The sequence below is a fragment of the Monodon monoceros genome, unplaced genomic scaffold (assembly GCF_005190385.1).
Source record: "Monodon monoceros isolate NGI ecotype Baffin Bay Population unplaced genomic scaffold, NGI_Narwhal_1 Super_Scaffold_15, whole genome shotgun sequence".
Lineage (NCBI taxonomy): Eukaryota > Metazoa > Chordata > Mammalia > Artiodactyla > Monodontidae > Monodon > Monodon monoceros.
The window spans coordinates 81,761,242-81,782,663 of record NW_021703771.1 but is presented as its reverse complement, the minus strand read 5'-3'; the positions used below and the strand labels follow the sequence as shown (position 1 = coordinate 81,782,663).

The window sequence follows — 21,422 nt, the reverse complement described above, 5'->3', positions numbered from 1 at the left end:
CTCAGCAAACTTTTCTAATAACTGTTTAAAACAGAAGTTTGTGTTGGGAAAGACCACGGGACTTTCTGTCATGTCACTTCAGAAACGTTGGGTGACTTTGCATTGCTCTCAGCGTGGGTGTGTTGACTCTGCGCTTCTTTGGCTCTGTGTTGGTGGCTGTGCATTGTTCACTTTACAAGGAGTCCGTGTCTCAGTGATGTGGATGGAACATTCTTGGAGAGCCCCTCTACATATCTGGGGCAAGCAGCACACCCCGAGGGCCCCTTGGTGCCAAACATCACAGGAAATGCTCTGAGGAAACACCACGTTTCTAGAAACGAAGACAGAGAAAGCAGTTGAGTGAATGACTCCACTGCCCCCCTGGGTGTGAACCCTGGGGACAGTAACAGCAGCCACCTTGTGGGGCTGGTATGAGGACTACATGGATTGATTCACATAAAGCCCTTAAGACAGTGCCTTGCACCCGGGAGACATTCAGTAAGTGTTCCTTATTATTAATAGATGAACTAGTCAGTGGAGACCCCCGAACAAACTAACAAAAAGCACAGAATGAATGCAAACTAATTGCAGGTGCCGGGAAGGTGTGTGTGTCCCTTCACAGGGTTAGTGATTTCGTGGAAGAGGCGGGTGACGGACTCGCGGTGTTGGATCAGCTTCTCCACGGTCCCAGAAATTCTCCTGCAAAGGCAAGTTGCCAGCTGTGTTTGAAAGGCTTGAAGGGACAAGATCCAGCTGTTATGCCGAATCTCCAGGGGGACAGTAAAGAGCTGACACTGTGAGTAGAGACGAGTAAGTGCAGGTGTGGCTACTGACCCAAAAGGAACAACCGGGAACGGGGAAGCTAACGTCACTGGCGCACGCGTCCCACCCCCGTTACCCTCGCCAGGCCACTTCTGACACCACGGAGAGTATCTATGTCAGTTTTGAAAAGAAAACCCTATTTCAAAACAACACTGGGCCTGTCTTCAGATTACCCACTGTGAATAAACTGTCCAACCACAAATATTTCAGAACTTTCACTGCAGTTTGAATAATCATGCAAAACAAGGCAGGGAGTATTTTCTGGGCAGATCCATTTGGCGCTCACGTTGGTGACACTGTCTCAGTGGGACCTCGGTGTTCCCTGATCTCACCCTCTGATACGTAGGCCGAGAGAATCAACTTTGTCACTGTGTCGAGAGGTGTCCGGACCCAAGAAGATGGACTCACACCAATCTAGCTCATAAGAGAATGAGGTATGGAAGCTACAGGGTCAGTTTACAATTTATATTTGCAAGGAGAAGCACGCCTCCTGATTTCTCCTGAGATTTTCCATCTGCCCGGAATCTTTTCTTTACAGCCCCATCTTCCCCCTTTGCCTGGCCACCCTTAGGTCTCCGTTTAATCCACTTCTCCAGGAACCCTTCTCCAGCCACCCTAGTCTGCATTAGGGTCCCTTCTTCTGTGTTCCCAACGCTGCACTACTTCCTGAGCCATAGTTGTCTGGTGTTTTTTCCTCAACACCAACGAAGGCCTCCCGACACCACTGGGTATCCTACGAGTCAATTCCGTCTGACGCTACCTACCCGGAGTACATGTCAGAATCCACAGGTTGAGGGCTCAGCCCCTCAAGACCACCCCCAACTCAGACACCAGTCACAGGTCCCAGGTTGCCACCTATACTTCTGACCGATGGGCTATAAATCGGGGGTTTCTATGACCCAACCCCTCAAGTTCAATATTACCCTGGAATGGCTCACAGAACTCAGGAAAGTGCTTTATTCACTGTTACCAGTTTGTTATAAAGAGTTCAAATTCAAGAACAGCCAATGAAGAGCTGCATGGGGCAGGCATGGGATGGGGAGGGGTGTGCCGAGCGTCCATGCCCTCTGCGGGTGCCTCACCCTCCCCGTACCTCAACGTGTTCGCCAGCTGGGAAGCTGTCTGAACGCAATTGCTTAGGGTTTTTTAATGGAAGTTGCCTTAAGTAGACACGATTGGTTAGATCGTTGGCCATTAGTAATTCACCTAACCTCCTGCCCCTCCCCCTCTCCCTTCCTTCGATGTCAGGGCTTAGGGCTAAAATTTCCAACCCTCTAATTGCGCCTTGGTTTTCCTGGCAGGCAGCCCCCATCCTGAAGCTACCTAGGGTCGGACCACAGTCATCTCATTAGCATACACATCACTCCAGGGATTCTAAAGGTTTTAGGAACCATGGGCCAGGAACCAAATATTTATTTTTTATATTTATTCATATTTATTATTCATTCATATTTATATTTCATAATAGCATTTAACGTGTGAAACTTTAATCACTTGTTTACTTATCTCTACCCGCCAGGAGCAGATAAGGAGAATATAACTATAGTACTCGCCTTTGTATCCACAATACCTAGTGCCGGGCCTGCCACATTCCAGGCTCCATAACTAGGGAATTGCATTTTGGAGTTCTGAGCAAATCTACTTGAAAATCAAACCACAGTGAAAAGCTAACTTGTAGAGCCTAGACTCAGAGCTAAGTGACTCAGCTGCATGACCAGTGTCCCCTGGGCAGACGATCGCTTTCCATTCCAAAGGTACATATGACACAGGACGGAAATCCCTGGTCTCAGATCAGGTATCCTTAGCTGGGAGTCCCTGAGAATTGCACTGAAAGGGTTCTCCCCTTGAACCCTCCTCCCCTCCAGTGCCCGGGTGACCTCACCTGTACATTGGCTGTTCTTGAAAAAACTCTCCAACTGTACTAGCAAAGACAAACTCTGCAGTTTTTCCTTTCTATAGATAATTTGTTTTATCCATGATTCTTGGCTTCTTAATTCCAAACTCAGAGTGACTTCAATAGCATTTTTGTGAGATGCTATTAAGCATCAAATCTCCTCTCAGTATTTTTTTCCCTGGAAAGTGTTCCTTGTGTTTTTATTACAAAGTAATTATTTCATTATCACATTCCAGAAAGTAAAAAAGGAAAAAAGGAAAAATTAAAACCACCGTTTAGAAATAATTATCTCGCATCTTATTTCTACTTAAAAACATAAGATGAGCATCTTCCCATGTCAGTAGATTTCTAAAATGACAACTTTTCAGGACTTCATTATGTATGCTAATTAAGTTAGTAAGTATTTCTTTGAAATTTCCCAGTCTAATTCAAAAGTGTTTTTCATGTAGTCATTAAACAGTTTGGGTATGAAAACTACTATGCAGCATGAAAAAATGTTTATAATGTAATGGGGAGTAAAAAGGAGCTTACCAAAATGGTACGTATGCTGTAATTGCAATTATTTTTTAAAAATTAAGTCTAAGAAAAAGTGATTGAAGAACCTATATTAAAATGCATTTTGCTATGGTGACAAAATTATACGTGAACTTTCACTTGTCTCTACTTTGCACGTTTCTTGGCAGTGTGAAAATATCACTTTATAATGAAAAACAGTTTTTAATCTCTCGTGACAGCTTAAGCTGCCCAGATCGCATGCCGCCAAGAAATGAAGATTTTCCAATCAATAATTCAGTCCTCGCATTACCTGAACTTTACACAAATGATAACGAACCATTTAAAAACACTCTACTGCTTCTTTCAAAGGAGTTTTGCCAAATGGATTTGGACAGGGTGGAGTGGGAGAAAAATGAGTTGGGTGGAAGCTCTGGGAAGACGGGACTCAGTCTCCAGCCCCCCATGAATACGACCCTTCTGAGTTTCTCATGAGCATCTTCTCTGCCTCTTGTGGGGATGACCAACCTTCCCATGGAGCCCAGGACTGAGGGGGCTGCTGCACACGGACTGTCAGTTCAGAAACTGAGGCCATCCTGGGCGAAGAATGATGAGTTGGGCTCCCTGCCGTGGGCCACACTTTGGGGAGCCTGGCCCCAGGAATGGGCCTCCAGCAGGCCCAGCAGCCTTGGCTACTGTCGCCGCCTGACACCCCTACCCCCACCTGAAATTTCTCCTGAGCCTCCCTCAAGCCGAACCGACCGATACTGATGCCTCCCAAGGAGTTTGTCCCACTAAGAAGAGGATGGGCTAATACCATAGGAAGCCCTTGACTCTCACCAGGGACCCATCACGTGGTATTTGAAAATCTTTGAATTCTGAAATACCTCTCTGCAGTAGCAGCTGGCTTTATTTTCAGGGCCATTTGTCATGGAGACATTCCAATTTCATGATTTCACACGAGCTCTGTGCATCAACCATGGTTGAGTCACCACTGTCTCCAGCCTGCTTCCCTGAAATATAGTTGATTTACAACGTTGTGTTAGTTTCAGGTGTACAGAAAAGTGAATTAGTTATACACACACACACACACACACACACACACACACGTTCTTTTTCAGATTCTTTTCCACTATAGGTTATTACAAAATATTGAGTTTAGTTCCCTGCGTTATATGGTAAGTCCTTGTTGTTTGTCTATTTTATATATAGTAGTGTGTAGCTATCAATCCCAAACTCCTAATTTATCCCCCCTGACCCCTTTGGTAAGTATAAGTTTGTTTTCTATGTCTTCAACAAACAATCACTGAGCACTAAATATGATGGGTGTCCGGGCTACAGAAATAAAGACAAATTTCCTCTGCTCAAGACTGACAGGGAATTCCCTTTGGGTTCGTGGTTAGGAGTCCGTGCTGTCACTGCCGAGGGCCCGGGTTCAATCCCTGGTCAGGGAACTAAGATCCGAAACAAACTGCGGTGCGGCCGAAAAGAACCCAAAAGACTCTGACAAGCCATCAGAGGAGACAGATATGCAACCGCAACGCAGTTTGGTCAGCACCCTAACAGAAGCTGTGCTAGGTCCAGGCTTGGCGAGGGGAAGGATGAGGGGAAACTTCCCAGGGGCAGGTTGAAAAGGATGAGTGAGAGCGGGTGGACGGCCAGCGTTAGGCCCGGAGGCTGTGAGCCGGCAGCCACAGAGAGCACAGGGACCCTGCGTGGGTCCTGAATTGGGAGAAATTAAGGGAAATGAGGCCGGAGAAGCAGATCCAGACGTGGCCCTGCTAGAAAGCCTCAACTCCGTGTCATGCATGAAGGGAAAACTTTGAGGGCATTTGAGAAGGAAGGTCCACTATCAAATCTGCATTTATGAAAGATCATTCTGTAAGGAATGGCTGAAGGGGAGTGAGACTGGAGAAAGGGGGTCATTTCAAAGGCTTTCCGCAGTGGACGCAAGGGGAGCTGAGGGCCGGAGTGAAGGCAACGTGCTGACCAGGACAAGAAAGACTTCAGTACATACGTACTTAGGCCCTGAAGTCTCCGCTTCAGTGGACCCAGGAGCAGAAATACGACATGAGTGACAAACCAATGAAATCTAAATCAAGTCTGTAGTTCACTTCGTAGTATTGTACCAAATGTTCATGCCTCCGTTGGGATAATTGTGTGTGGTTATGTAAGCTGCTAAAATTAGGGAAAGCTGGGCAAATATAAAGGGATGCTCTCTACATCTTTGCCACTTTTCTGTAAACCCAAAATTATTCCCCCCCAAAAAAGTATAGGATTTGGTAATCAGTTAAATGTGACAAGTGAGACAGAGAGAGCTCTCGGGTAAACCCAAGGTTGTCCTGAGTGGCTGTGAGCCTGGTGTCCCTTCAGCCAGGAGACAGGACACAGGATCAGGGCCACGTCTGCATGTGGCCTTGGTGGCAGCAAAGGAGTGGCTCCTGTGCACCTTTCTGCCTCTGACACACTGTGGAAAGGCCAGTCCAATCTCAGGAGAGACCTCCTAGACCTGCTTCATGTGGCTCTCTGTGCTACTGAGAAGTCATTTTTAATAAATAGACTCTTCAAAATAATAATTTTAGAAGACACCTTAAGATGGTAAAGAAATGACTAAGAGAGGCCATGTCATGTTAACCTGTCTGTAAAAGATGAGATATGCATCTCTAATTGTTACACAGTATTTTAGATTAAACTTTCTCCTTCCAAATAAGTGATCTGAGCAGAAGCGAAAATGTGATTTAAGTGATAAGGGAGGCACCGTGGCTGAAGGCCAGGCTGTGAGCTTTGGTTCCCGTCGGGTCAATTCAGAGGAAAGAGTAAGAAAAAGCAAACAAGCAGCCCCCAGGGAGTCATGTTTACAGCACATAAGGAAGAAAGGTAGGAGGTCGGGCAGGGGAGATCGGAAGATGTATGAGAGCTTCTCACCTGGTTTTTCAAGCAAAGTCAACCCAGATTGTCCAACATGGAAAAATATGCCAAAAAATATGGTCTTGACCTCTCCGCGGTGATTGTAATTCCTCAACATTAGAGGCAACTTTGGGAACTAATATATCTTCTGAAGGAGTATTTATATATAAGTTTAGCAGTCCATTCAGTTTCACTGCATTTTCTTTTTCTTCTGTCAACTTTACATGAAATGAAAGTTACTACTTAACAAGAAAAGAGCATGTCTAGTATGACTCACTTTTTATACAATGAAATCATATGTATTTGCATTTACATCCACATCTGCTGATCCCTCCATCTGTATGTTTCCCAGAGGTTGATGGCTGGAAAGAGGCTTAAACCAAAAGCAGTTCTGGCATTTGTGGGTAGTGAGATTTGGGGTGATTTTTCTCTTCTTTTTTGTGCTTTTCTATAGTAGTTGAATGTTTTGTAACAAGAAGGCATCATATTCATAGAGAAAACAAAAGTTGTTACTTAAAGGGAGAAGCCCACCAGGAATCTAAGACCAGAGACCAGACTAGCTAGTGCATATGTACTGGGGGTTCTTACTGGGGTTCTTGTGGAGAGCGTACTGGGGGTTCTTACTGGGGTTCTTGTGCCCCACGTGAGCATCACACATCCGTGCTGTGATGCCCATGTGGGGAGACCCTAACGGTACAGAGGTCGACCATGTTCAAGGTTCTGTTAAAATTGAACCTCCATCTGTTGGCTTGAATGTGTCCAAATTGGTCTGATTTGTGAGTTAACCGTGACCCAGACAGAGGTGTGGAGGGTCTCCGTGCAGACCAGATAATGGCACCGAGGGTTCCCTGGCCTCTGCTTTGACTGGACAATTCGATGTAGACTTTCAGGCCACAAAACCTCCTCCAATTGCTGAATTTCCTTTCCAGGCTGCCTTGCTACATCTCTGCATTAATACTCACTAGTTGTACTTATCACGTGTGCATGAGCTAAACTGTCTGCCTATGGTCCAGAGAACTGAATCCCTGCGTGCGTATTGCAACTTAGACGTGAGCATCTTAAATCAAGAACTATAAAGACCATTTTAACAATGTATTAAGAGAACTGCCCACTACAGCGAAGCAAGTTTTAATCCCATTAATTTAATGATAAATTAGTATTGAGAAATCTGTAAGTTTAGCGTTTCACACTATAGCAAAATTCATAACACAAAATAATCTCCTTTGATGGCAAAAGACATTTGATAAACGTTCATTATTAATGAACAACACTTAACTAGAAATGGAAGGATGCTTTCTAAACTTGATAGAGAACATGACTCATGGGTGGGACGTACAGGCATATGCTCATGAAGATTAATCCTTATAAAAAGAAGAAACATTTTAGTGACAACTATTGGTTATTCGCCCAGCATCTACGCTCCCTCTTTTTCCCAAGAGACCTTGATTTTGTTAGGTTATCCACTCCCCCTTTCAGCCACATGCCTCAGGGGAAGGTGACCAACCACACCCCAGAGAAATAAAAACATTTATCCAGACAAAACCTCGTACAGGAATGTTCAGAGCAGCTTTATCCGTAAGAGCAAAAGGAAGGAACTTTTGCTCTTATGTCCATCAGCTGTTGAATAGATAAACTAAAATGTGATCTGTCCACAGAATGGAAGGTTATTTGTTCATCAAAAGGAATGAAATACTGTGACATATTACAACATGGATGAAGCTTGAGAACATCACGCCAAAGGAAATAAGTCAGACACAAAAGACCACATATTGTGTGATTCCTTTTATATGAAACGTCCAGAAGGGGCAAATCCACAGAGATGGAAAACAGAGCTGGGGTGGGGGAGGGAATGGGCAACCATTGCTAACGGGCACAGTGTTTCTTCATGGGGTGATGGAAATGTTGTAAAGTTGATTTGGGTGACGGATGCCGTAACTCTATGAATATACTAAAGCCGTTGAATCATACACCTGAATGGGTGAATTGCATGATATGTGAATTATATCTCAATAAAGCTGTTACCAAAAAAGAATAAATGGAGGATGGAGAAGTAGACAGAGCAAATATGACCTTGTTCTCTTGAGGAACTTGGTGGCAGGGGGACAGATAAGGGTCAAGGTGAGGTGTTTGTTTTAAGATGGGATTGTGACCTCAGGTGTTTGTTTTAAGATGGGATTGTGACCTCAGGAGCCAGCACATAGGGAGAAGTGGAAAATAGAGAGTTATGAGTGAAGGTTCTAGAAGAGAGAAGACACGATTCACACAGGACTCCTAGAGCAAGAAGGCTGGCCAGGAGGCCTCTAACGCCTGTCCTTTGTGCTGTTCATAGAGCCTCCTTCTAAGAAAAGCAGTGTAGTGCCCAAGCCAGGGCAGACCCAGGCAGAGACCGTGCCCGAGCTACGCCTGCCCAAGGGACAGTCCATGTGAGCAGGTGGCCCGCGGATACCCTGGGAGAGACCCCAGGGAAGCCGGAGAGCAGAGAGGCTGCTGGATGCTGATATATCGTTTAATGTTCTATAGTTTGGGAAGCGGGCAGCTCCTCTCCCCCTCCCTCAACCTTCCTCCACACCCAGGAGGGAGGAAGGAAAGCACAGAAGGGCTTTGGACCCAGGTTTGGCTCAGTTCCACAGAACAGTCATGGTGGGTGGTAAACACTAAACAGCTCTTCACACAAGGAAGAACAATTAGCAGATCGATTAATTGCATTTTATAGCCATTTCTGGTCTCAGGCATAAGTATTCAAATGCGATCTTTTCCTTTCAGTCAAACACATAGAAATTTCAAGTGAGCCTGGTTTCCTGCTGTAAATTAAAGCAATTTTCACCTTTTCAGTGTTCAACCGTTACCTTTAAAAATATTTCCTGATTTAACAATACAAATTCAAAAGAAATAGAAATCTTGCGTCTCCTAACTTTCTCCGCTAAGCCGTTGGTGTTCAGGGTAAAAACTGGGGACACCCACATGGCTGAAGTGAGAACAACATGCCTTTACCCGTGAGGAACTCGAAAAATATAGTTTGGCTTTAATTAACTGTGATTGAGAAGAAAACACACGATCTAGATATATCATTTAATGTTCTATAGTTTGGGTGTCTGGAGTTCTTTAATAAGGCAACATGGTTACTCTGCCTACACATGTGCAAATGAACGGAGGGATGCAAATAGCAAAAATTCTTCCCCAAGTGCAGGAAAAAAACACTTGATTCGGGACTTTAAGATCAAGTGTTTAAAGCTACCTTTAATGAGTTGGAAAAACAATGAGTTCATAAACAATTGAGTTAATAAATTATTTCTAGTCCAACAACCTTACTTATTTAAACTCCCTGGAAGAAAGAAGGGGTTCCTACCAGAGACTAGTGGCAGAAATGTTTGGAGAGAGGAGAAATTAGCAGAGAAGAAACAAACCAGAAGGGCCTCCAGGGTGTCCAGGGTGACGTTAGGTGCCTAAAGAAAGGAGGTGAGGGGATGGAGAGAAGGCAAAGAGGGGGCCACGAAACAGAGCAGCCATCTCCGCACCCCCAAAGTCCGGGTTCCTGTGTCTAAGTGTCCAATTTAATCCTCACATCTATCATATACATACCACTTTTTTTTAAGGCTTTTTAAAATTAACTTTTATTGGAGTACAGTAGCTTTTATTTTTTTAATATTTATTTATTTAGTTTTGGCAGCGTCGGGTCTTAGTTGCGGGACACAGGCTCTTCATTGCGGAGCGCGGGCTTCTCTCTAGTTGTGGCTTGTGGGCTCCAGAGCGCACGGGCTCAGTAGTTGTGGCGCGAGGGCTTAGTTGCCCCACGGCCTGTGGGATCTTAGTTCCCCGACCAGGGATCGAACCTGTGTCCCCTGCATTGGCAGGCGGATTCTTAACCACTGCGCCACCAGGGAAGTCCCTATATACCACTTTTATTACTCCCGCTTTATAGAAGAGGAGAAACGATCACAGAAATAAGTAATTTACCCCAGGCCATCCTATGTGGAAGCCATTTGGGGCGGGGGGGTGGGGTAGGCAGACCTTGGTAACCAAATAGACATGAGTGACAAGGATGACCCCTGGGTGAAAGGTACAGACATCACTGACAGAGTCCATACAGATGAGGAAGCCAAAACAGCACCTCAGCCACTAGAGAATGTGAACCACACTCCTCCAGTGAATCCAGGCCCGTCTCCTTCTAACACTCCCACACGCTATAGGCTCCAGGCAAACGGTCCCTGTCAAAACTCAGCCAGGCTTTTTTCTTCCCCGGCTCTGAAATGTCCCAGCACGTCACACCTCTCTTGTGTGTGTGTGTCTTGTAATGTGACTCACCACCTCCCACACTAGGTTGTGAGCACACTGAAGACAAGAGCTTAGAGTCAACAATCCTAACTACCACCCCGCCTCCCCCCACGGCCTAGAACCTTCCCTGGTACACAACAGGCGCTTACTGTCTCATGAGTGAGCGAGTGCATGCATCAATTGGATTCAGTGCTCTTATCTGCCTGCTATATATCTACACGATGTAGTAAAAATGAATGGGAAGTTACGTTTTGAAAAAAAAAAATTGTAATGGAGAGCAAACCGTTTCTATGATTGAAGTGTCAATCCCATTTAAATAAAAAAGTTCTTTCCTATGATTCATTGAGCCTTCTTCCTAGTTGCAATCTGAGAACTCTGTACCTGCATCGGAGTGGGGTGGGGGGCAGCGATGGAGGAGGGGGAAATGCCCCAGGTGGGCCAGTCCCCTGCTGTGAAGCCGGACCACAGGCCCTCAGCCAAGTCCCAGTGAGGTTGGGGCGGAGGGAAGGGGATAAAATGAGACACATACATGCTGTGTTCAGCACACTGTCTGCCCGCAGTAAGTGCCAAACAAATGGTTCCTGTTTGTACCAGCAGCAGTTGTGACTGGTCTTTCCCAACTCTTAATTTAGGCAGGTCAGTTACCTCCTTCGTGGTTTTTCCTCTGTAAAATGCAGACAATGATCCACTGTCACATCTTCCTCACTGTATTATGAAAATACAGCTAGACTTCGTGAATATTCAAGACAGTTGCGAAAAGAAGTGTGTTCCATGGTCTGAAAACAAATGAAAAGCACGGCAGCCCCAGATCAGTAATTTCTGGAATCACGAGATCACAGGGAGAAAAGCTCCGGTGCCCGTTCTGCTCCTTGGTCACCACGCATGGATCTGTTCACAAGCCGGAGGCCACCACCTCTGCAGATTTATCCTGGAGACATCTCCGGTGCCTGCCCAGCCGGTGCTTCACGTGGGACAAGCGGACTCCGCTGATTGGATGAACTGGCTCACAGGGCAGACAGGAGCAGCTCTCTAAAGCCACTTCCCAGCTCGCAAGTTGACTATGTTTAAATATTCACACAGACTCCTTGTTGGCACAGCGGTCCTGTGAACTGAAACTCCTTTTCTCTTCGCTGACACAGGGTTTCTCAGCGCTGCTGACCTTTGGGGCTGGATAATTCCCAGTTGTGGGGCTGGCCTGAGCATGGCAGGATGCTCAGCAGGGTCCCTGGCCTCTGCCCACCGAGATGCCCGCAGCCCCCGACCCTGTGGTAACAACCCCAAATGTCTCCAGACATTGCCAATGTCCCCGGAGACCAAACCACTCCCCACTGAGGACCACTGGCCCACCGCGTCCCTGCAGTATTGTGTGTTGAGGTGATGTCATTTCACCGACACATCTTCCTTTCAAATTCCCCGTGTGTCCACACAGGAGAGGTTTTTGCCGAGATCCACGGCTACAGACTGTTTTCCTGTCTGGCTGACATCACCTCGTTGACAGCGGTGTGATTCCTGTGCGAAGATGTGCTCTGGAGTGACCATTTTTGGAGAAAGTCCCAGGGTATTCTGGGAGTGAATTTGAACGGCTCTTAGCCGCAGGAGAGATGGCAAATATACACTTAAGGCAATTCAGGAAAAGCTTGCCCCGCACCATCCCATCCACTGCCTGTGGATGAATAGGGGCTGTACTGTCTGGTAACCCGTCAAGAAGGCTCGAATTCACCTAAAACTGAAGCTCGATTTCTCCAAAACAAAACAACCAAATCTGGGTTTCTGCTTTCCCACCCAAGCTTTTTGATTCTCAACCCCGTCACAGCTCATCTGGGAAGTTTCTAATTGCTATTAAGGTTTTCTGCAAACGAGAAGACAGTGTATATTACTTGTGTGATTAAAATGATCCTGTCAGATACTTCAGAATTTTTACAGCAAATCACGATTCCAGGTACAAAATGATGTCTCAGGCACAAAATTCAGCCACGTGACCGTTTTTCTACATTATCTTCCCGGGGCCAACTGAATTGCAGTTTCTATTATGTAAACGTGCATCACATTTTACATCCTTGGCAAATACCTACAGAATTTAATTTCCTGTTGTCAGTACCCCTTCTTAAAGAGCGGTGTCTCCCATTCCATTTGAAATGTTGATATAAAACCTCAGTTAGCTGGGGTGAGCGAGGGTTCTTCTTTGGACGTAAGTCCAAACTTGGCTCCCAAGCTTCTCCCGGTGGGTCATCAGCAGATGACGAGTACAATGGAGTTCTACCGTGTGTGCTTTTTTTTTTCCTCTTTCGGCCTTTTGGCTAAGATCAAGTGTAGTATCTGTTCTTATCAGTTTAATACCATGTGTGCTTTTAACTGACACCAAATTGACTCTTTACACTTGGCTAAGAAGCATGAAAAGACAAGACAAAAGGATACACAGTGCAGACAGTTACATCTACCCCTGCCCTCAGAAGGTGTGGGTGTGTAGGAGAGCAGCGGTGAATCTGACCCTTTCTCTTCTTATTTCCGGCCCCCACATGAGTGTGATTATACGGTATTATTTTTAAACAGCACAGCCCAAATAACCCCAGTCAGCTACTTCAGCTGGCCCTCAGCCTGAGAAACAGTCATCTGTTTTAGCCCTGGAAGAAAAACTGATTTATTGGACTTATTGAGAAGTCCGTTGGTCTCCAGAATGGCCATCCCGTCGTAAGGAAACTTTAAGGGTGGCATCAGTGACTCAGTCCCCTTTGCCGTATCCTCTGGACTGGAGATTGAACCAGGTGTAGGCCGTGATGCCTCGGTCGCTCCCCTATTTCCAGTCGGACAATGTCACCTTCTAAGGGCCCCTTAGAAGGGGCCCTGCCAGTTTCTTCCTGGACAAATGCACTTTCGCCCCATCCCCCTTCTGACTTGGGCATCTCTGACCTGTTCCTTTTGACTTCTTCTCCCTCTGGAATCCATGGAAGGAGAAATATCCTTTACATGCACTACATTTTGTATTGTCTCTAATGTATCAACTTGTTCAATAGCCAACCACGTGGGTAAGGTTCTCTCCGCCCACCCTCCTCCTCTTATACACCGTCTCTCTGTTCCCTTCTCACTTTTCCTTCTTCTTTATTTCCTTAATTCAGCTTTGCTTCAACCCACTGTCTACCTGGCACTTTGCAGCCCAGAGCCCAGGAACACAAGCCCAAGGGTAGCAGACAAAGATGCACAAATCCACAGAAGGCCAAGGTCAAAGGTAAACATTCTAGAATTCTCCACCTTGAAAAAGACAATTGCTCACAACTGAATGAGTGCTGGCATAACACTGGCCACCATATAAACCTTTCAAGGGCATTCACAGACACCAGGTTTGCTATAATTCGGACTTGACATAAAATTGGTACAGCGACATAGCCTTTGCTTTCAAATATGAGGTAGGTTTTTGCAGCAGAAGGTATCCTGGGAATTTGCAAGACACAAATAAATGTTAAAAGAAAATCCCTTGATTAGAAATATAAGAAATATCTTTCTGAGAAAAAAAAATTATCTCATTAATAGTATGTTCATACCTGTCACCTACTAGGAGTTAATAAATGTGTCTTGAATGAATGGGTAAACTTACTTGGGTAAATGAGTACATTTTTCCCTGAATAGGAAAATAAATACCTGTACATCTTAAGTCTTGTCCTGCATTCTAACTGCACAGAGATCACAGAACAAGGAAATGTATCTTCACTTTGAGGAAGGAGGCATTGAGACCTTCCCTGGTTCTTTTGTTCTTTTCTTAAAACGGATAATCTAAACATACCTTCTTTTTTTTTTTAATAAATTTATTCATTTATTTTTTGGCTGCGTTGGGTCTTCGTTGCTGCACGCGGGCTTTCTCTAGTTGTGGCGAGCGGGGGCTACTCTTCGTTGCGGTGCATGGGCTTCTCATTGCGGTGGCTTCTCTTGTTGCGGAGCATGGGCTCTAGGCATGCAGGCTTCAGTGGCTGTGGCGTGTGGGCTCAGTAGTTGTGGCTTGCAGGCTCTAGAGCGCAGGCTCAGTAGTTGTGGCGCACGGGCTTAGTTGCTCCGCGGCATGTGGGATCTTCCCAGACCAGGGCTCGAACCTGCGTCCCTTGCGTTGGCAGGCAGATTCTTAACCGCTGCGCCACCAGGGAAGCCCTAAACATACCTTTGTGAATGTATCTCTTCTTTTAAAACAACAGCAACATCTGGTTAGAGTTAGTAGTACTCATAGCAATCATGTATCAAGCACGTGTGTCCCAGCCACTGCGCTAAGAACTTCACAGACACAATCTCATTTGCTTTTCTCTTCCACCCCTCTGAACCGGTTGACTTCATCTGACCCAGGAAGAAAGAGACCCTTGAAGAGACTGATTTGCTCAAGGTCACCCAGCTAGGAAGTGGCCTCACCTGCCTCCTTGGAGGCTGAGCTCAGGGTTCTGGACCCTCTCACTGAAAAGCCCTTCCTTCAGGGACAGGGATGCAAAGATTTGTTTCACCTGCATCCTTAACCTCAAAACGAGTGCATCATTCCAGGTGAACAGTTTATGCTGCAGGATTATTTACTCACCCAGTTAACCAAGTTCAGTCAACTGGCTCTAATCCAGATTTTTTAAAATGTATCAGAATCCAACATTGTGACTCCCCAAATCCCCATAGGTGCACGAAAGCAAATACATGGAAGACATTGGTGAGCAAGTGCAGTGTGACTGAAGACTGAGTTTCAGAAAGACACCAGCTGATGCTGTCAGCAGCTTCCCTTCCCCAGCTTTTATCCAAGTTCCGTGTTGTCCCTTCACAGCGGGGTAACACAGTACTCTTTTCATCCAAGTAGTCGGCGGTTTTATTGGTTGTCTTTTTATTTATCCAAGATTGTGATTGTTCTAACTAATGTTTTATCACTTCCTTGAAGAAATCTATCATTGGGTTTCACAGATAAAGGTGAGTAATGCAGTTTATAAAATAACCAAAATATGTCCCTAAATTCCACTATTTTAACAGTAACCCTGCTGCCAAGACAACAGACGCTAATATTCTTATCAGTGTCTTTTGTATCCTGTAGGAAAGAGTTCACTAGTATAATAAGATAGAACTATTTGGGTATTTCTCTGTGACCCCACCACCACCACTGCTGTTTTGGGTAATATTTGAAGGATGATTGTGTCAGAGGAAATACTGTGAATCTAGACAAAGACAAGCTGTGTAAAGGAAACACGCAGTAAAGAAAATCTATAGTTTACAAACCAAATAGAATTGGAGCACCAGCGCAGAGCTGCCAGATTACCTCCCCTGATGTAATGAACAGTGATCTCTTCACATCAAATGTCCTCTGAAAAGAAAGTGGCCCCTGCCTGGACACTAGGCAATTGTCCGGGAGCCAGTTCGTTCCTGGAAGAGACCAGGGGGACTTGGGTCCCTGAATCGTGGACCAAGAGATGCTCCAGATGTGAAACAGTGCAGCTTTCATCACATCACGTGGGCGGCGCTGGGCAGATAGCAAAGAACGGGGAAACTGGGCGCAGGATGGAAGAGTCCTGGGAGGTGGGGAAGGATTCCGAAACTCATCCTCCACCCTCAAGAGTCAAATTTCAGTCTTTCAAACAAATCAGTTAGGAGAGAAGGAAACCAAAATGAAAAAGGGAATTTTCTTCATAACTGTGTGCTTCTGAAGTGCAGTGCCATTCATCTGAAGTCTGTTAGATACAATTAGAACCCAGCTCTCCTTGTCTCGAGCATGCTTTAGGATAATTGCTTTGATGCGCCCATAAAACATATCAATAATAACTCGCTGCTGAGATTTTATGTAGAACTTGGGATGCCCACAGTCTTAAAAGGATGCCTAGGAAATATGGGGGGAAAAGCAAAATGATAAACTGTCCGAATGGAGAGATTGAAGTTCAGCTACCTTAAGTTCCAATGAAAAGTAGGCATGATCATGAACTCTATCTGCCTACCACCATAGTTAGGATGCCCCTGCCACAGATGCCAGCAAGAGAGGAGACAACCAGGGCTGGAGCACCTGCCGTGTGCACAGCCTCACGCCTGGGACCCGTCCTCTGGTGGAAAGAGCACTCTTTAAGTAGAGTTTTCTGCTGGGGCTATTTGATACCAGATATGAGTAGACAATTTCCGTCAAATATGAGGGGGGAAAGTCTGCCTCACTGAATGCTGTGCCCCGTGGCAATGAATGTGCTGTCAGTTTCCGCAAAAGCCTCTTTGTGACAGATCACCTCTGACACCATGAATGCCATCACAGCAGAAGCTGTGCCCTTCTTTGTTGTCGGACGTGAAATCCTACAATGCAGAGCTCCGTCCTCCTCCTGCTTTCTTTTTACAATGCTCGTTTTCATTCCCAGTAGTTGGAAGTGATGGTGGAGCCTGGGTGCTTGTAGGATGTATGAGGGATGATTAACAGAGATTCTGACATGTTTCACTTTGAACAGGTTTGCCAAGTTCCGGATGGTGCCTCTAAGCACCAGTAACTTAAATATCACCCAGCTGAGGACAAAAAGCCACAGTTGCAAAATACATATCCTGTTGGCTGTAGGGTTTCTGCCAAGATCAATGAGAAGAGCTTGAAGGTCGTGTGATTCCCACATGGAGTTCATGAACTGTGCTCAGTCAAGCACCTTTTGAAGTCTGAAGACACATCGAAAGAACTTTTCATTCTTCCACCCATCTCTTCATTCATTCAACTAATGTTTACTTAGGGACTTCTGTGTGTGTCATGTTGTGCTAGGTCCTGAGTTGAGTTGGTTAAGCAGGGAGAGGTAAAAGTGTATTCGGGGGAAAATTACATAATCTCTGAAAAAAAGATCTACAGAAACATTGCATTAGATCATAACATCGAAGCAATGTTAAATTCCTGAATATTGTCATTATATTGCGGTTATGTAGGAGAATGCCATTGTTCATAAGAGGTGTATATTCAGGGCTAAAGTATTATGGTGTGTACAACTATCAGATAGTTCTGGCAAAAAGTATATATGTGCATGTGTATACATACAATGTATCTACAGTGTATATATATTATGTATAATATATATTATGTGTGTATATGTATCTTTATAGAGAAAGAAACTTGCAAAATAGTAACAATTGGTGAATCTAGGTGAAGAGTGTAGGGGTGTTCATTATATTTACCTTGCACTTTTTCTGTAGTTTTTAAATTTTTCACAATAAATATTTAGAGGAAAATTCATCATGTCTAGCTTTAAGGAGCTTACAATCTGGAGATCAATTTTTTTTTTTCTAATAAAAGGGAAAAGAGGGGAAGATTAGATTTAAAACATAGGGTCACAGGTCACTTGAAGGATGTTGAAACTATTAAGTCAAGGTTGGGAATCTTTGGTGAGGAGGTCTTGGGGGCCCGTGCCAGCCATACCCAGAGACTTAAGCATAAAGAAGGAAGCCCCATGGCAGACGATGTTGGGTCCAGCTGAGCCCCAGCCTCTACCCGGGGGTCCAGCCGGGTTCCCACCCACAGTGGGTGCCCTCAGGGAAGCAAACACTGCAGGGCTCCATGGAGACCCCCAGCACCTGGAGACGGGCCCCTGCTGTAGACGAGTTCCTCAGAGAAGACGACAGCAATCCAGCGTCTGATCTATCCTATCAGCCCGACCTTCATACCACAGATGTCTCCAGTCACTGCAGAAATGATGGCTGAACAACACCTGAAAGGGTCTTTAGTACTGAGGAAAGCAAAGAGGATGTTTATGAACATAAATCAGAAAGAAGATGGAACAAACACCCTGGCTTTGTCCTTCTTCAGAAGGACTTTACAGAAGGTGATGGAAAAAGACACAGGGATACAGCGGGCAGCCAGGCCTGACCGGACTCCAGTCCCAGGGGCTCTTCCCCGCTGCTATACAAGGCTCAGCCCCCCTGCGGGGCTAGGAGAGGCCTGAGCTTCTTAAAATGTTAATGAAGTCAACACAAGATGGGGAGGAAAGAAGAGTGGCCACGAGGCAGCCTCCTTTCTCCTCTGAGTTTTTCTGAACAGTACCACCACTCATATCTTCCCCACGTCCTTCCTCTCTAATGGGTTATTTACACTCCCATTTCAACTTCAACAGTGTCTCTCGAATTGGTCGCCACCTTCCCAGGCTCACTGTCACTACCATGAGGCTTCTAACTGGACTTTCTGAACTCATGCACCAGCCCCCTTCCCCCCGTATCTCTCCTATCTGATTCTTAAAAAGCAGCTGTTAGGCCTTCTCACAATGCTAATTCTTGGCTCGGGGAAGTACTGTTTTGTGATTTTAAAACATTTAGGGCAATACACACTACTATATATAAAATAGATAACCAATAAGGACCTACTGTATGGCACAGGGAACTCTACTCAATACTCTGTAATAACCTATAAGGGAAAAGAATCTGAAAAAAAAAAAGATACATATGTATGCATCACTGAATCACCGTGCTATACACCTGAAACTAACACAACATTGTAAATCAACTATACTTCAAAGTATATACACATATATATTATATATGCAATGTACATAGTATAAAAATAAAGCACTTGGGGGTTATTCCGTTTGGTTCCCCAATTTACGGCTTACCGTCCAGAGTGAGAGCAGGCAGCGGACGTGTACCTCTTCTGTCTCACTTTCTTCCTGCTGGAGCTACAGGCAAGAGCCTCTCTCCTACCCTACCCTGTTCTAGAAAACTGCCTGCTCTATTCTATGGAGCCAGATGGGGTGATCAAAGCTCTTGGCAAACACAGCCCAGCGTTCCTAAAGGAAGACAGAGGAAATGGCCCTGATGTCCCAGCAGGGCTCTTGCGTTTAAAGAGAATAAGCCGATGGGAGACACATCTGAGAACAGAACCTGGACAGCCTGCACCAGAGCCAGAGCTCGTTCAGTAAGAGCCCGCTCTCTTCAGCTTCCGTCCTTCACACCCTCTGTCTGAGTTTATCCCTTTGGTATTTATGCCTTCGGATGTACCTTCACACAAGCACAAAAGCATAGTCTGATCGGCTGGAACAGAATTCTAATACATATGTAATCACAGTAAATGACAAAAATAAAATCAATTATTTTTCCTTTTTTACTCGATTTTTCACACAATGTGCTAGCTTTCTGAAGGCAATGGAATCTTTTTATGATTTAGACATTTTCTCTTTTTACAGCACTTATTTATTTATTATTTACTTATTTATTTATTTATCTGTGCCGTGTCTTCATTGCAGCGTGTGGGGTCTTCAGTTGTGGCATGTGGGATCTAGTTCCCTGACCAGGGATCAAACCCGGCGGGCCCTCTGCATTGGGAGTGCAGAGTCTTTGCCACTGGACCACCAGGGAAGTCCTATGATTTAGACATTTTCAACATTGGATACCAACAATGGTTTTCCAAAAATGATAAGTGCAAAGCTATTAGGTTATTTCCAAAAGATTTTTAAATTTGTTTGTCCTTTTCCTCTCAGACTGTGGATGACGAGCAGATGACCAACATTACGTGACAGGGACAAAAACACAATGAATAACCTATGAGCGTTCTTCCCCCTTGGCTGAGCAGCTCGTAACGGGGGAGCTTGGGTGTTGTTGGCTGAAGCGATTGGATACATGGGTCAAGGACACAAAAGAACAGCCAACTGGAAAAGCAAAGTGAACTGGATTGAACTTAAGGGCAGAGATCTTTTTCTCTCCCGTAACTTCTTATGGGAGAAAAAAAGATCTAGAAAGAGGAGAGCAGAGGAAAGTGGGGTGAGATAGACGAACCCCCATACAAGCTGAAGTCTTGGAGAGTCTGGGGGTTTGGGGTGGGGGAGAGGGAATTAGAAGCAATTCCCATGTGAGCTGTTGAGATTTTGAGAGTAAAGAGAATGGGAAAGAGGACATTAAGAAGAATTTGAGTGTGTTTTGAATGTGCCCCTTTAGAGAGACAACAGTCAAGCCTTAAGTTACTTTGAATTACTGTATTTCTTCTGAATGGGATTTTCTCCAGAGACAGGCCATAAGATGAACAAGGACTGATGACTTTATGCAGATTAAAAGTGCAAGATAAGGGAGATCAGCTCAGTGCTTTGTGACCACCTAGAGGGGTGGGATAGGGAGGGTGGGAGGGAGACGCAAGAGGGAGGGGATATGTGGATCTATGTATACATGTAGCTGATTCACTTTGTTATACAGCAGAAACTAACACACCACTGTAAAGCAACTATACTCCAATAAATATGTTTAAATATATATATATATATATATATATATAGAAAAAAAGAAAGAAAAAAGTGCAAGATAAGAGTAAAATTAATTTAGGAAAATCGGCTTAGGCCCCCGTGTTCCCCCAGGGAAGCGTCAATGTCTGACTCCCAGAGGGAACTTTGTTCCTGGGTGTGGAAAGAAAGACCAATTCACCAGGAAATGGCCAGTGTGAAAATTCAGATTCAGGGATCCTTGTAAAAGGTATTTTAACGTGGACTAAAAGATCTTTCTAACTTTGCAAACCTCTTCCTAACCCATATGTGACCAGGGCCTTAGAGGTCATTCTGATTTCTTAGTTCATGTTTTCCTTGGTATTTCTTCCTACTGTGATTTCTAAAAATGTATCAACTGATTCTCCACCCCCCTTCCCAGCTTTTTTCTTTTTAAGTAACACCCTTCTTAAGCAACACTTCACCTATACAAGACCTGAGAGAAGGAAATCATAGAGAAGCCAACACAGTCACAGTCACATTCTCTGAAATTCATGTGGGTTAGTCACACTGAGTTGGGCAAGCACTTCTTAGGCCTCAGTTTACGCTGACAAGCTTGGTCATCAGGCTTCTTAAGTAGTCATCTTCAGAAAATAAAAGGTTTTTAAAGGAATAAGAGTGGCCCTTGGTGCTCTGCTCGTGTTCAGGGTTCAAAGGAATAGATGGATGTTGGATAGAAGAGTGGATGGATGGGTGGATACTGGGTGGGGGAGGGGATGGATGTTGGGTGGATGTTGGGTGGGAGAGGGGATGGATGTTGGGTGGATGTTGGGTGGGGGAGGGGATGGATGTTGGATGAATGTTGGGTGGGGGAGGGGATGGATGTTGGGTGGGTGTTGGGTGGGGGAGGGGATGGATGTTGGGTGGATGTTGGGTGGGGG

The 21,422-nt window shown here is 45.1% G+C and overlaps 1 protein-coding gene and 1 pseudogene across 11 annotated transcripts in view; both read left to right on the top strand.

Moving 5' to 3' along the window:
• Window positions 1–21,422, top strand: part of AGPAT4 (1-acylglycerol-3-phosphate O-acyltransferase 4) — a 1,398,816-nt gene that overhangs the window by 1,238,573 nt on the left and 138,821 nt on the right. The window lies entirely within an intron of this gene.
• Window positions 12,643–12,739, top strand: LOC114896399 (annotated as a pseudogene).